General features: G+C 40.0%; 1 protein-coding gene across 1 annotated transcript in view; it reads left to right on the top strand.

Moving 5' to 3' along the window:
* Positions 1 to 12,432, top strand: part of PAPPA (pappalysin 1) — a 240,734-nt gene that overhangs the window by 129,853 nt on the left and 98,449 nt on the right. The window lies entirely within an intron of this gene.

The following is a 12,432-nucleotide window of genomic DNA, read 5'->3' as shown; positions in this document are numbered from 1 at the left end:
GCATACTGACTTTTATTTGAATGCATTGTTTTTCTTTATGCTCATATACATGTATTTCTCACAGACCAATTGCATTTGACATTGCATATTGCTGATATTTATATAATGAGCTTTAATTAGGCCATAAAAACCCTTGGCCTATAATAATTAACTGTGCAACATTCAGTGAATTACCTAAACTTTCCGAATCTCAGTTGCCACATTTGCAAAAAGAAGCACTTGGACTAGATAATTTCTAAAGACCCTGGCAGCCCTAAACCTTCATTCATTCATTCATTCAGCAAATACTTACTGATAGCCTTGTATGTCCTGGAATTGGAGTCCAGTAGTAGGCAAAACAGCCTAAGTTTCTGCTCTCATGGAACCACCATTCTGCTTTAGAGAGAATGCAATGATCAAATAAACATTCACAGAAGCAATATAATACCATGTAGAAAATAAAATAGACTAGTAGGGTAGAGAGACTGGAGTGAAGATAATATGATTAGCAAAGGCCTCACTGGGCAGTTGATGGTGAAGCTGAGACTTAAACAATGAGTTGACAAAGTCATTTGATGATTTAGGAGATGAGTTGTAGATTGTTCTGTGATAAGAAAATGTGAAAACATGTTTGAGTATTTTCAATCATATTATTTTATGTGATCATTATAGCCACTCTCTAAAATGGGTAGAAAAAGTAATTTTGTCATGTTTTTAATAGACAAAAAGAATGAAACCCAGAATGAGGATGTGTGTTACCCAGTAGCAAAGAATAAGTTAGTGACACAGCTGAGCTTCAAATTTTGATTTCCTGTCACTTATTCCACCTGCTTTTCCTTATTGTCCTCTTCTATGTTTCTCAAAGCGGGTTCCTCTACACCCTTCTCAGTCTTCATTGTGCTGGTCACAATTCCCCATCTTTCGACTGCAAAACTGGTTTAATGAGTAAAGGAAAGAACCGAAAACCAAGAACCAAATACATTTTAGAGTGACTCAGTGGAAGGGGATCATAAAGAGACTTAACTGTCTTATTCTATAGAAGGTGAAATTGCAGCCAAGGGAGCAAAATGGCTTGTCCAAAGCCATGGGTAGATTAGAGAGCATCTATTCCAGATGCCAGTTCTCCTGATCAAGCTGCTGAATCTCAGAAACTGTCCCATTTCTTTTTCTTTCTTTCTTTTTTACCTATTTATTTTTGGTATGAGGCAATGAGATCATGTTAAAACCACTGACACTCCATTTATAGTTTACTATCTTTCATCACCCTTTTTTGCCACTTTTTGTACACGCTTCGCATATGAATATTTTAGGTATTTTTCTCCATTTATTATTAGCTTACATTATCCCAGAGAAATCTCATTTTGTTATTTCCTGCTCATACTTTGAAAGCCCTTTGGGTCCTAGGTGTCACTTTCCCTCCCATCTGTGCTCAGAATGCCTGTCTATTCCGTGGCCACTATAGAATTCACTGAATTTTACTGCCTCTTCCATATTTTGAGATAACATTGGAACCCAAAAGAGACCTGGCTGAAAATCATTCAGGGCTTTGAACATTCTGCTCTATTTGAATATATTGTTATTTATTAGGATCACTATCTTTGCTTACAGTCTTTTTTAGGCCTTTCAAATAACTATTCTAAATGCAAGGTGATGTAATGTATCGTCAAGTTCCAATTCATAAGACTGTCAAATCTCTTTATTAAATTTCAGTCCAGTTTGCACCAACTTTTCTATCCGGATAGTCCATTTCTTTGCAAATTTAGTTAAGAAAGAAAATAAAACAGTATTTAGGACAGATGGTAAGGCACGATATCTCACAGGAAAAAAATATTATTGGATGGTTTAGATAGAATTGGGTTTTCCCCCCTAATGTGTGCTTGAATTTGTAATATGATCTCATTCTAATTAATATTTTCATAAAAATCTGTCTATAGTGCAATCTGCTGAAACAGATTCAAATCAGGTTTGAGGCCTCTTCAATACAATCAATAATAAAGATTCTAGAACTCTGAAAGAACTTCGTTAATTCATCATTTCCTGAGTACCTGCCGTGAGACTGGCATTGCCCTAAGAATTAGGGATGTACATAGAAGTAAGAACGGGGCCAGCACAAAAATATCTCACGATCCAAGAACTGTACTCATTCATTCATTCATTTATTAGTATATACCAATTACATAATATGGCAAGGGAGTTTTCTTGATCCTAAAGAAAGACATCCACTTTGAGATATGCTTCCATGAAGCTTATATCACATGGGAGAAGGAAGAAACAATAAGTAAAAATTTATTTTTATATAGTAAATAACACTGTGAAGTAAGTTAAATAAGATGGTCTGCTGCTCTCTAATGGGGGTGCAGGAGTAAGAGGTGAGCTTACTGTAAGTAGACAAGGTTGTTATTTGAGGAAGTAATATTTGAACTGAACCCTAAATGATGAAGAGGAGAAAACTGAGAAAAGCCAGGAAAAAGGTATTCCAGGTAAAATGAAAGCAAGTTCAAGTTTCTGGAGCAATAACAAGTTTGGCTTACTTAAGGAATAGGTACTTGTTGAATGGAGGGATGTCTGGATAGATGGATAAAATGAATGAATGAATAAATAGAAGGTGGTGGACAAAGAGATAGTCGTAGGATGTAGTTAAATAAAGTGGGGACTTATAGGCCATTATCCAGACTTTGGATTTTGTTCCCTGTGACACAGGAAGGCATTGAGAAGTTTTAAGCAGGAAAGTGGCCTGATATAATTTATAGTTTTAAAAGAGCATTCTAGCTGTACCCTGGAAGAGGGAGGATTGAGAAATAGACACAGAAGAAGCAGGAAGACTGGTTAGATGAACATTGTGATAGTGACTGTGGCTTGGATCAGGGTGGCAGTGATGGAGCAAAAGTAGATCTTTTTGAAATATTCTGAGAGGAAAGAGTCTACAGGGTGTGCTCGTGGACTTTGTGTGGTGTTGGAGGGTGGGCTAAAAAAATAGCAGAGATGACTCAGAAGGTTGTGGTTTGGCCATTGTTGGGCAATGTTGTTATTTACTAAGATGGAGAAGAAAGAAAGGAATATGGGGAGAAACCATTACTTCTCTTGTAGACATGTTGATTTTGTGATGCCTTTAAATAGATACTTAAATAGAGATGTCATTGTAGGCGGTTGGGACTCAGACAAGAGGTCATATATAAAGAAATGTTTGAGTCATTGACACATAGATGTTTTAAAATTTTTATTTCAAACTAGGACTGGATGACAGAATGTAGATAAATAAGACAAGGAAGCCCAATACCTGGCCCTGAAACATGGCACATTTAGTAGAGATTTAGGGAGGCAGAAGACAGTCAATGAATCTATGTGAAAAGAGCTAAGAGCCCGAACGGCCTAGGATGGCGTGGTGTCATGGAATCTAAGAGAGGGTACTTCAAGAAACAGAAATGGACTATTTTTTTTATATGCTTCAAAGCAGTCTAGCAAGATGACCATTTTGAAATTACGGTTAATTTTAGCAATGTTGAGGTCAATGGTGATCATGACAAGATTGATTTTAATGGAGTGGTGAGTGCAGAAGCTAGACTGGAGAGAACTGACGAGTGAATTGTAGGAGAAAAAGTGGGTAATGTGAGTTTAGATAACTTTCAATAAATTTTACTGTGAATCATGGAAAGGGAAATGTTAAGCAGGAGACATAGTGGTAAGGAGATGTGGAATGAAAGGAGGTTTTATTATTTTTAATTTTTAAAATTTGTATTACTTATTTTTTAATTAAAATTTTTATATAGGCAATATCCTGTTTTGCCGGTTCGAAAGAAGAGAATAATGATCCAGAAAGTAAAGGGAATTGGTTTGTGCTAAACAAATAGGAACGCAGAAGAGGGACAGATGAGGCTTCAGGGAGCTAAAGATGCTAGAATTAAATTTTGATGGAAGACTCAAAGGTGGAGACCAGCCTTTCAGGCTGAAAAAATAAGGGCAGAATCTCTGAGGTGTGAGTTCTGGAAGGAACTGTGTACATTTGAGAGCGGAGTTGTGGTTGGAAATGAGACGAGACAGGAAATTTGGAGTCAGTCTACAAAAGGACTTGAGTGCTAGGTGGGGAAGTTTGAATTTTTGCAGGCGTCAATTAAAGAGTTTCAAATATGATCAGATTTACATTTTAGATTAATACTCATAGGCTGCATTGTGAGAAGGGATTGAAATGGGGAAGACCAAAAGCCAGTTAAGAGAGTGTTGTCAAGGCCAAGTGGACAGAGGAGAAGCTGTCCTCCTAAGGGTGTGCTCCATGAGTGTGGGGTTGACACTGCTTTAAGATTCATTCTTCTTTTCCTAGTGCTTTTGGTTTGCTAAATGGTGCCTGGTTGTCACAATGAAACGCAGGAAGGAATTTTTGGCCCACTTTGGAATGTGGCCAACCCTTGAAGGAACCAGAAACCAACTTTAGCTCCTTAGATTCAGTAGACCTAATCAGAATCTGAAGCTTGTTAGCAGATTCATGGTTCCTTAGAAGCCCTTCACCACCCTGTCTTTTGTATTCTGGACAAACTGATCTGGTTGAGGAGGTTAAGAATAAACCTTGGTTTGAATAGAATTAAACGAGGTCAGCAATGTGGGTTTGACATGAAGCCTTTGAAAGATAGGCTCTGTAAAGTTCAAATATTTCTGTCCAGAGGATACATGTGCCAATATAGCCATCCCCTGCCCCCCTCAAAACTTTGCCTTTATAAACCTTTAGGGGTTAAGGACTCCAATTTCCCCTCTTCCAAGAAGCTATTATTTGGACACAAAGATTGTGCATTTTTTGGTCTTTTCTTGTTGTTGCTTGGATGAATTGTTATGTGGCATGAAGCTTGTTGTGGTTGGACCCATCCCTAAATAAACAGCTGAACTTAAAAAATACTATTTTTTTCTGCTGTTTAAAAAATAGAAAAAAAATTGTAATCGTTGGACTAAAAGAGAGTATTCTAATGCCAATCACTGTTCCCTCAGCTAGAAATAGAAACAGATGCTAATTTCTCCAAAGCTGATCCATCTTCATAAACAAGAAATTTAGAAATACAGGTAAACCCACCCATCCTTTGGAAGGTAGCCCATCCATGAAGAGTGTGTGTTCAAATTCTTTGTTTCCTCCTTGAGTCCTAAACAAAATCCATTTCTCGGGGCCAGTCTGGTGGTGCAGTGGTTAAGTTCACGTGCTCCACTTCAGTGGTCCTGGGTACACCGGTTCCAATCCCACGTGCGGACCTAAAACCACTCATCAAGCCATGCTGTGGTAGGCATCCCACATATAAAGTAGAGGAAGATGGGCACAGATGTTAGCTCAGGGCCTGTCTTCCTCAGCAAAAAGAGGAAGATTGGGGGCCAGCCCAGTGGTGCAGCGGTTAAGTTCACATGTTCTGCTTGGGCAGGCTGGGGTCTGCCAGTTCGGATCCCCAGTGTGGACCTCTGCACTGCTTACCAATTCATGCTGTGGTAGGCCTCCCACATATAAAATAGGGGAAGTTGTGCACGGATGTTAGCTTGGGGCCAATCTTCCTCAAAAAAAAAATAGTAATAAAGAGAAAAAAAGACGAAGATTGGCAGTGAATGTTAGCTCAGGGCTAATCTTCAAAAAGAATCCATTTCCTATTACGTATAACCCTCATCTCTCCATCTGCAGGTGGTGTTTTAAGAATTTTTTTCTAAACGGGCTGGAGACTTCTTAACTCCAATAGCTTCTCAGACTAGTTGTATTTAGTCCATACCCATGGCTGTTGTGAAAAGTGAAAGTAGAGTTTCCCAAAAGTAATACTGAAACTTGGTTAAGGATAACAAACTATTTTGTTGCTGGAATTATGTACTGAAAACCTGGTCCGATAAGGTAACATGGTGCCATAGAAAGGGCATTGTGTTAGGAGTTGAAGAGACAACATTCTAGTCTTGTCATACTGGAAGTTTTCTCTAAAGGCTTCTGTAAATCACTTCAACTTTATGAACCTCAGCTTTCCCAACTTAAAATGAAATAATGGCCTTCAGCTCCAAGACCATCACCATCATCATAGACCACTTATTGATGTTAGGCACTAAGTGCTTTACCTACATTTACCACTAGATATAAGTTCCATAAGGGAAATGTCCTGGATGATTTATTTACTGCTCTGTGTCTACAGTTTATCACAGTACCTGGCACACAGAAGCAATGAAGTAAATATTTTTGGTTATAGTATAATTGCATTTAATGTTAAGTGATCTGAGCATCAAAATAAACATTCAATCCCTCAACCATTATTCAGATGAGGAAACCAAAGTCTAGAAATTCTAAGTAGTTTGCCCAAAGTCAAATCGATATTAAATGGCACACCTGCTAAGAAAAAACATTCCTTACATCTCACCACCTCTAAGAGTGTGAAAATCCCAGGTTTTCCTGCTCAGAAAAATCTTCAAAGTCTCTACATTTCTGAAGGATAAAGGTAAAATATCTTGACATGACATTTTAATCCTTCTTCAGTCTGGCCTGAGATCAGCTTTCAATTTATTAGTTCCAGGATCCACTGTGCTCCTTCACTCTAACATTGCCAGTTTACTCACATACACAAATATTGGTTGAGGTTCATCCATCGCTCATACTCTTTCTTCCACATGCTCAAATTCTCTTCTTCCTCCTATGTGCTGTTCCCAAACCAACTTCTCAGGAAATCCTCCTCTGTTTTCCCGAGAAGTACTGATTGCCCTTGCAAGGGAGGAGATCAACCTGATTCACCAGTGTATCCCCAATACCAGCAGAGACACAGAGCAGGTACTGAGTAGATATTGGTGAAATGAATTGATAGTCTTCTCCAGTTCTCATCTGGAAGTCAGAAGCTATCTTAGCTGTTGATGATGGCATCCCTCATTCCTAAAACCTCCAGAAAGCTTTGGTATCTCTTATTTGTTGCCATTCGTTTCTGAAATGATTACAGATGAATGACTGGGATCTTAGTCCCAGCTGGATATCATGGAGATGTGTGAGAGACAACCACTTGGTGGTTTGTTTCAGAACAACAGCAATCAATCCCAAAGACTGAAGAAATTTTACCATGAAGCTAATAAATCTTGTAAGCAAAAATATGTCATTGCCATGGAAGAAGATACCTTTTGTATTGATGAAATTTCATTTGCAGTACTCTCATGACATGGCCAGTAATCACATTATAAAAAAGTATACCAGCACCTGGTTAGTTTAGACAATACATAATCTGTTAACAATTGAAATTAAATATTAAGCATTTGTTAGCTTTCGTTTGTCATTCATCCATTTATTCCACAGCCATTTATCAGGCACCTCCTTTACTCTAGGTACCGTGAGTTGAGAGTACAGATGTGAAAGACTCAGCAGTTTTGTACCCAGAGATCCTCCCCGCCTGCTGAGGGAGACTGGCCCATAGACAGACTGAACAAAAGCTGTGAGATCTGGGAATTGTGAGAGCACAGAGGAAGGATGCTTAACCCAGCTAGGATGGCAGTCAGGGAAAGAGGAAGGATAGAGAAGACTTGCTAGAGAAAACACTTTGAGCTGAACCTTCAAGAATCAGTGGCAGTCAGCAAAGTGAAAAATGAGAAATATGTCCTAGCAGAGGAAACAGCCTATTGTGAGGGCATAGAAGAATGAAACGGAATGGCTGGTTTGGAAAACTGCAGGAAGAGGCCAGTTTGTGGAGGGTCTTGTATGCCAGGCTAAGGAAAGATGATCTTCCCCTATAAGCAGTAGGGATCTATCAAAGATATATGTGAAGAAGGGGTATGGTCACATATGTATTGAGAATAGAAGACATATAGTCCAAATTCCTTAACTTATCCCACTATCGTGAAGAATATGCATTATCTCAGGCCCTGTTTGAAGAACACATTGGCTGAAGTTAGTTTTTGCAGTGAGCAGTAACTTATGATTATCTGTTGTCAAGGTCCTTAAACTGGTGAGGGTGCAGGGGGGTTTCCTAGTGGAAACCATCCCTAAGATCTTGTACTGAGCTGACATGAGTAATGTAAGTCCCTCCTTTTTCCATCAATGAACTCTCTAGTTATTTCTCTCAGTCAGTCACCTCAAGGATTCCAGTGGTTTCACGAATTACCGGAAGTTTCTGAGCAAGTTAGTGGCCCCACTTGGGACTTGGGTTGAAATAGTTCCACTCTAAGTAAGTATATTCTTTTCTTTAGATTGTTGCTTTTTTTTTTCTTTTTGTTTGTTTGCTTAGTGCCTTGCCATTCATATTGAAAATATCCCATGCACCACCTTCAATCATTTCTGCTCCTGAAGATTCCTTAAATCTAAAGCTTGGTGAATAACAGTAGAATCTCTAAGTAAGAAGACTTCTCCTCCAGGGGCTGGCCCAGTGCCATAGTGGTTGAGTTTGTACACTCTGCTTTGGCAGCACAGGGTTTGCAGGTTTGGATCCCAGGCATGGACCTACACACTGTTCTTCAAGCCATGCTGTAGTGGCATCCCACATACAAAATAGAGGAAGATTGGCACAGATGTTAGCTTAGAAACAGTCTTCTTCAGGCAACAAGCGGGAGATTGGCAACAGATATTAGCTCTGGGCCAGTTTTCCTCGCCAAAAAAAATAAATAAATAAAAGAAGAAGAAGAAGACTTCTTCTTCAGCCCCTACCTCATCCCATTATCTTCATTGTTAAGAACAGGCGCTGTGCCTTTAAGACGGTATCACTTTTCCATCTCTCAGTCTATGATGTTACGTAATTACACCCAGGATTTTACTGAGGCAGTCTACAAGGTAATCTCGTTTCCATTTTATAGATGGAAAAACTGAGGCATGGGAAAGTAAAATAAGAAGCCCAAGTTTACCTAGTAATCAGGGACAGATAAGGAGCTTGAATTTAGGGCTTCTGGCTGCAGGGATAAAAACTCTTAACAATAACTCAAACCTCAGCTTTTGAGTATAGTTTAAGGTAAACTCATCTCATTTCTCTAAGACTTGGCTTTCCAAGCTTTCCAATGGGGGTAACAATCCCTGCTTATCTCAGATAATGTCCTTCAGACATGCTTCAGGAATGCAGAGGATGGCATTTCATCCAGACAGATGGAAATCGAAAATTAAGTCAATGAGGAGTGGCATCAGTTGTGTCTGTCCACTTGCAGAGCGTCCATCTGCCTCGGGCTCTTGGAGCTGAGCTCCTTTCTTCCGAAAGGAAAGACAAGTATCGGCAAATGAAAGCTCAACTGGGGAAGACAGAGTTGGCAATGCCTCCCCATCACATCAAGTCTCCTACTTGGATGGAGGAAATTTCTAAATGTGTCACTGCATGAAAGGGAGTGAATCTGAAATGAGGAGTTCCCTTATGTCAGAGGAAGATGGGGTGAAATGGAGAAATGAGACTGCCCAGTGCAAACTCACTGGAAGCTAGTCACTACTGGTGTCTCAGTTCCTTTCCCTTCCCCCCAAGGTCTAGTGTAAAGAAGCTTTTCAAAGGGTGCAGAGCCTATATCTGCACAAGGGAGTATGCACACCAAGGGTGCCAAATTTGAGTCATTTATTCATTCAACAAATACTTGTTGGGAGCATAATAAGTTTTCCCAATATTCCTCCCAGTGAGATGTGTTATTATCAATGCCACCTCATTACTACATGGAAGGCAGGTGGCAGAGTGATCATTTGACCTTAGTGTTGACTTCAAACGCTTTTCACTACAACCTGCTCAGCTCCCAATGTAAAGCATTCAAGAACCACCAAGTAAATTGATGTAATGAAAACAGGAAGGCCAGTTTTGTGTGATGGTTTTCTTGAGGCTGTCTTTGTTTTTCCTGGCCACATATTTGTATTCCATTCCTTGCCCTGTTCTCTTCAGTGCGCAGGAGTAGAGAGGGAGAGAGAATTCCCCAGATGAAGACTGGCAGGTGTAGCTGAAGAACCCCTGGGACTCTGGTAGCAAGGGAAACTGGATGGCGGAGTCCAAGGATGCTATTAAAAAAAAAAAAAAAAAAAAGGACTCACAGTAGCTTTGTCAGCAGAATCTTCAAGAAGAAACCAGGCATCTTCTGTCTCCCTCTCATTCTGTCTCTCTCTCTCTCGTTCTTTGTCTCTCTCTTCTCTTTAGCTCTATCTCCTATCTCTCTTTTAATTCTCTCCCTGCCTATCTGTATGTCATCCATCTGCCTGTCTCCGTACCTATACCTACCTAGATCTCCCTCTACCTCCTCTCCAGAACCTCCAGAACTCCCAGGTTCTGCTCACTCTAAGCAGACAGGTATATTGAGGTCTTAAACATAATCAGAAAGAAATTAGCCTTCATGAGAATTCAACTCTAGTCCCAATTCTTTCCATTCTGAGAGGTTTCTTTGCTGAGGAAATGAATTAAGTCATCTTAGAGAATAGACCTTACGTGATCTTATGATAATCTTCCCCTTTGTATCTTCATATTGGAGGAGGAGAAAGGCAGTACCAAGAGGCAGGCAACCCATGATCTTATCCTCAAGAGGATGTGCTTTCATCATTCTGTAGATAAAGCATGTAGGAGGAGCTCTCTCTGCTAAGCATAAAAAGGCCAGGCTCCTACTTCTAGCCCTACCACCAGCTCTCTCTGTGACCTGGAAGCAAGTGCCTTACCTCCTGTGGCTCTTACTTTTCCATTAGATAAAATGGGTGAAGGGGCTGGCATTATACACATCATCTCATGAAATCACTTTCAACAGCGCTGGATAAATAATATTATGTCCATTTTTTTTTTTTTTGGATGAAGGAAATGAAGCTCAGAGAGGTTAGGTTAGTTTATTTAATTCCTACATAGCTTACGTATGGCAGAGTTAGGATTTGAACCTAGCTTTGCCTGATGCCCAAACCTGCCCTCATTGCAATTCCCTTTATTGGGTTTCTAAAGAGTAAAGTCTGGATTGATAGCTGGCCACTCTTGGACTGGGGCTAAGCTTTATTATATGTCAGTTGGTCACATTCATCAAGAGGTTGGAGCTACCGAGAAGTGCCAGACCTGTATTCTTTCCATGCTTGAATTGCTAAGCATGCTACTGGTCACTGGAGTCCTCAGCTGGCTCACACTCATCCTTAAATAATTGAATTATAGTGAATTGACTTATTCTGGCTCTTTTGATAGTATTTCACTATGTAAACTGTTTGCAGAAATAAACAAGGGATTTTGGAGCTTGGAAGGGGCTCAACATTCTGCTGCCCCTGAATTCAATGACTCCTTTTTCAGATAGTCAGCATCACAGAAATCCAACTCTTATTTCTACCTAGCCCAGGCTCTTTCAATCTGGGGGAATGCTCCTTGAAAGTGGTTCAAGTGAGTACTGATTTCACAAGCTGGTTCAATGCAGCCACTTAGGAATAAACTGACCCCTCAGAAGAAGAAGAGTGTTTTCTCTCTTGACCATTATTTTCGAATGTATAAAGCATGTTTATGTCCATTTCCTATGAGAGTTCTATGGCTGTCTGAGGAGGTTGTGCTGGCTGGGATAATCCTTTCTGTATTATAGATGGGAAGCCAGAGACTGAGAAGTGAAGTTAATTGTGCAAAGTTACATAGCTCATATAAGGGACAGAAGTCCCATCCTGGTTGGAAACGGAGCTCCACTCCATTATTTTGGAGTAAATAGAGGAGGATGTCCTAGATCAAGCAGTATCCGCAGGGTGACCATATGCATATGTTCTAATTTACCTAAGACATTCAGATTTTCCCAGGATATGTGCCAATGGCCTGGACATAGTTTTTAATAGCATCTCTATGATTCTCAAAATGCACTAGGTTGGATGATAAATTATAAGATCACCCTAAGACACTGAATAGGGACTAGATTTCAAGGAGCTCACAGTTTTTCAGAGGAGCTGTAGCATGTACACATAATGGAAGCACACTGTGGTAAGTGTTAAGATGAGAATCTTTATAAAATAGGAACCTACACAGGAAGAGGTATTTAACTTTGCCTAGAAGAGTTGGGAAAATAGCCCAGAATACCTGACATTCAAGTTATTAAAAGATGGGCAGGCTGATCTCTTTTGGATGGCTATATCCAGGTCTCTCCTTGTATTGTTCTGTATTGAAACACCAAGAAACAAGTATAGGTCCTACCTACTTAGAAGGCATCCCGCTAGCTCTGTGCTTCTGTGATCTTTGTCCTTGCAGCTAAGTCAGGATCATTGCAGCCAGTGGCAGCATTAAATTGTCCCAGGTAGAAATCCTTGCTGTGATTTGATTGCACGGGAGCTTGAGAACTCACCTGGCCTTTAACTGAAATTTCTAAGGTATCTGAGAAGCCAGGAAGGGCTCCTGGTGTCCCAGCAGTCTAACCTCCTTACCGATAGTGATGATTGAGCCCAGAGAGGGAAAGAGACTACTCTAAAGTAACAGAGCAATTTAGTTTCAGAGCTGGGACTGAAGCCAGCATCTCTTGTGTATCAGTTCACTCTTTATGCAAAAGTGAAATTCTCTTTGGAGTAAAACCTCAGTTTGCAGCTATGAAGTTCTGTGGTATCAGATAATATAC

The sequence above is a fragment of the Equus asinus genome, chromosome 10 (genome assembly GCF_041296235.1).
Source record: "Equus asinus isolate D_3611 breed Donkey chromosome 10, EquAss-T2T_v2, whole genome shotgun sequence".
In the NCBI taxonomy this organism is placed as follows: Eukaryota; Metazoa; Chordata; class Mammalia; order Perissodactyla; family Equidae; genus Equus; species Equus asinus.
The sequence above is the reverse complement of the archived record's forward strand: the minus strand, read 5'-3'. Positions and strand labels throughout refer to the sequence as shown.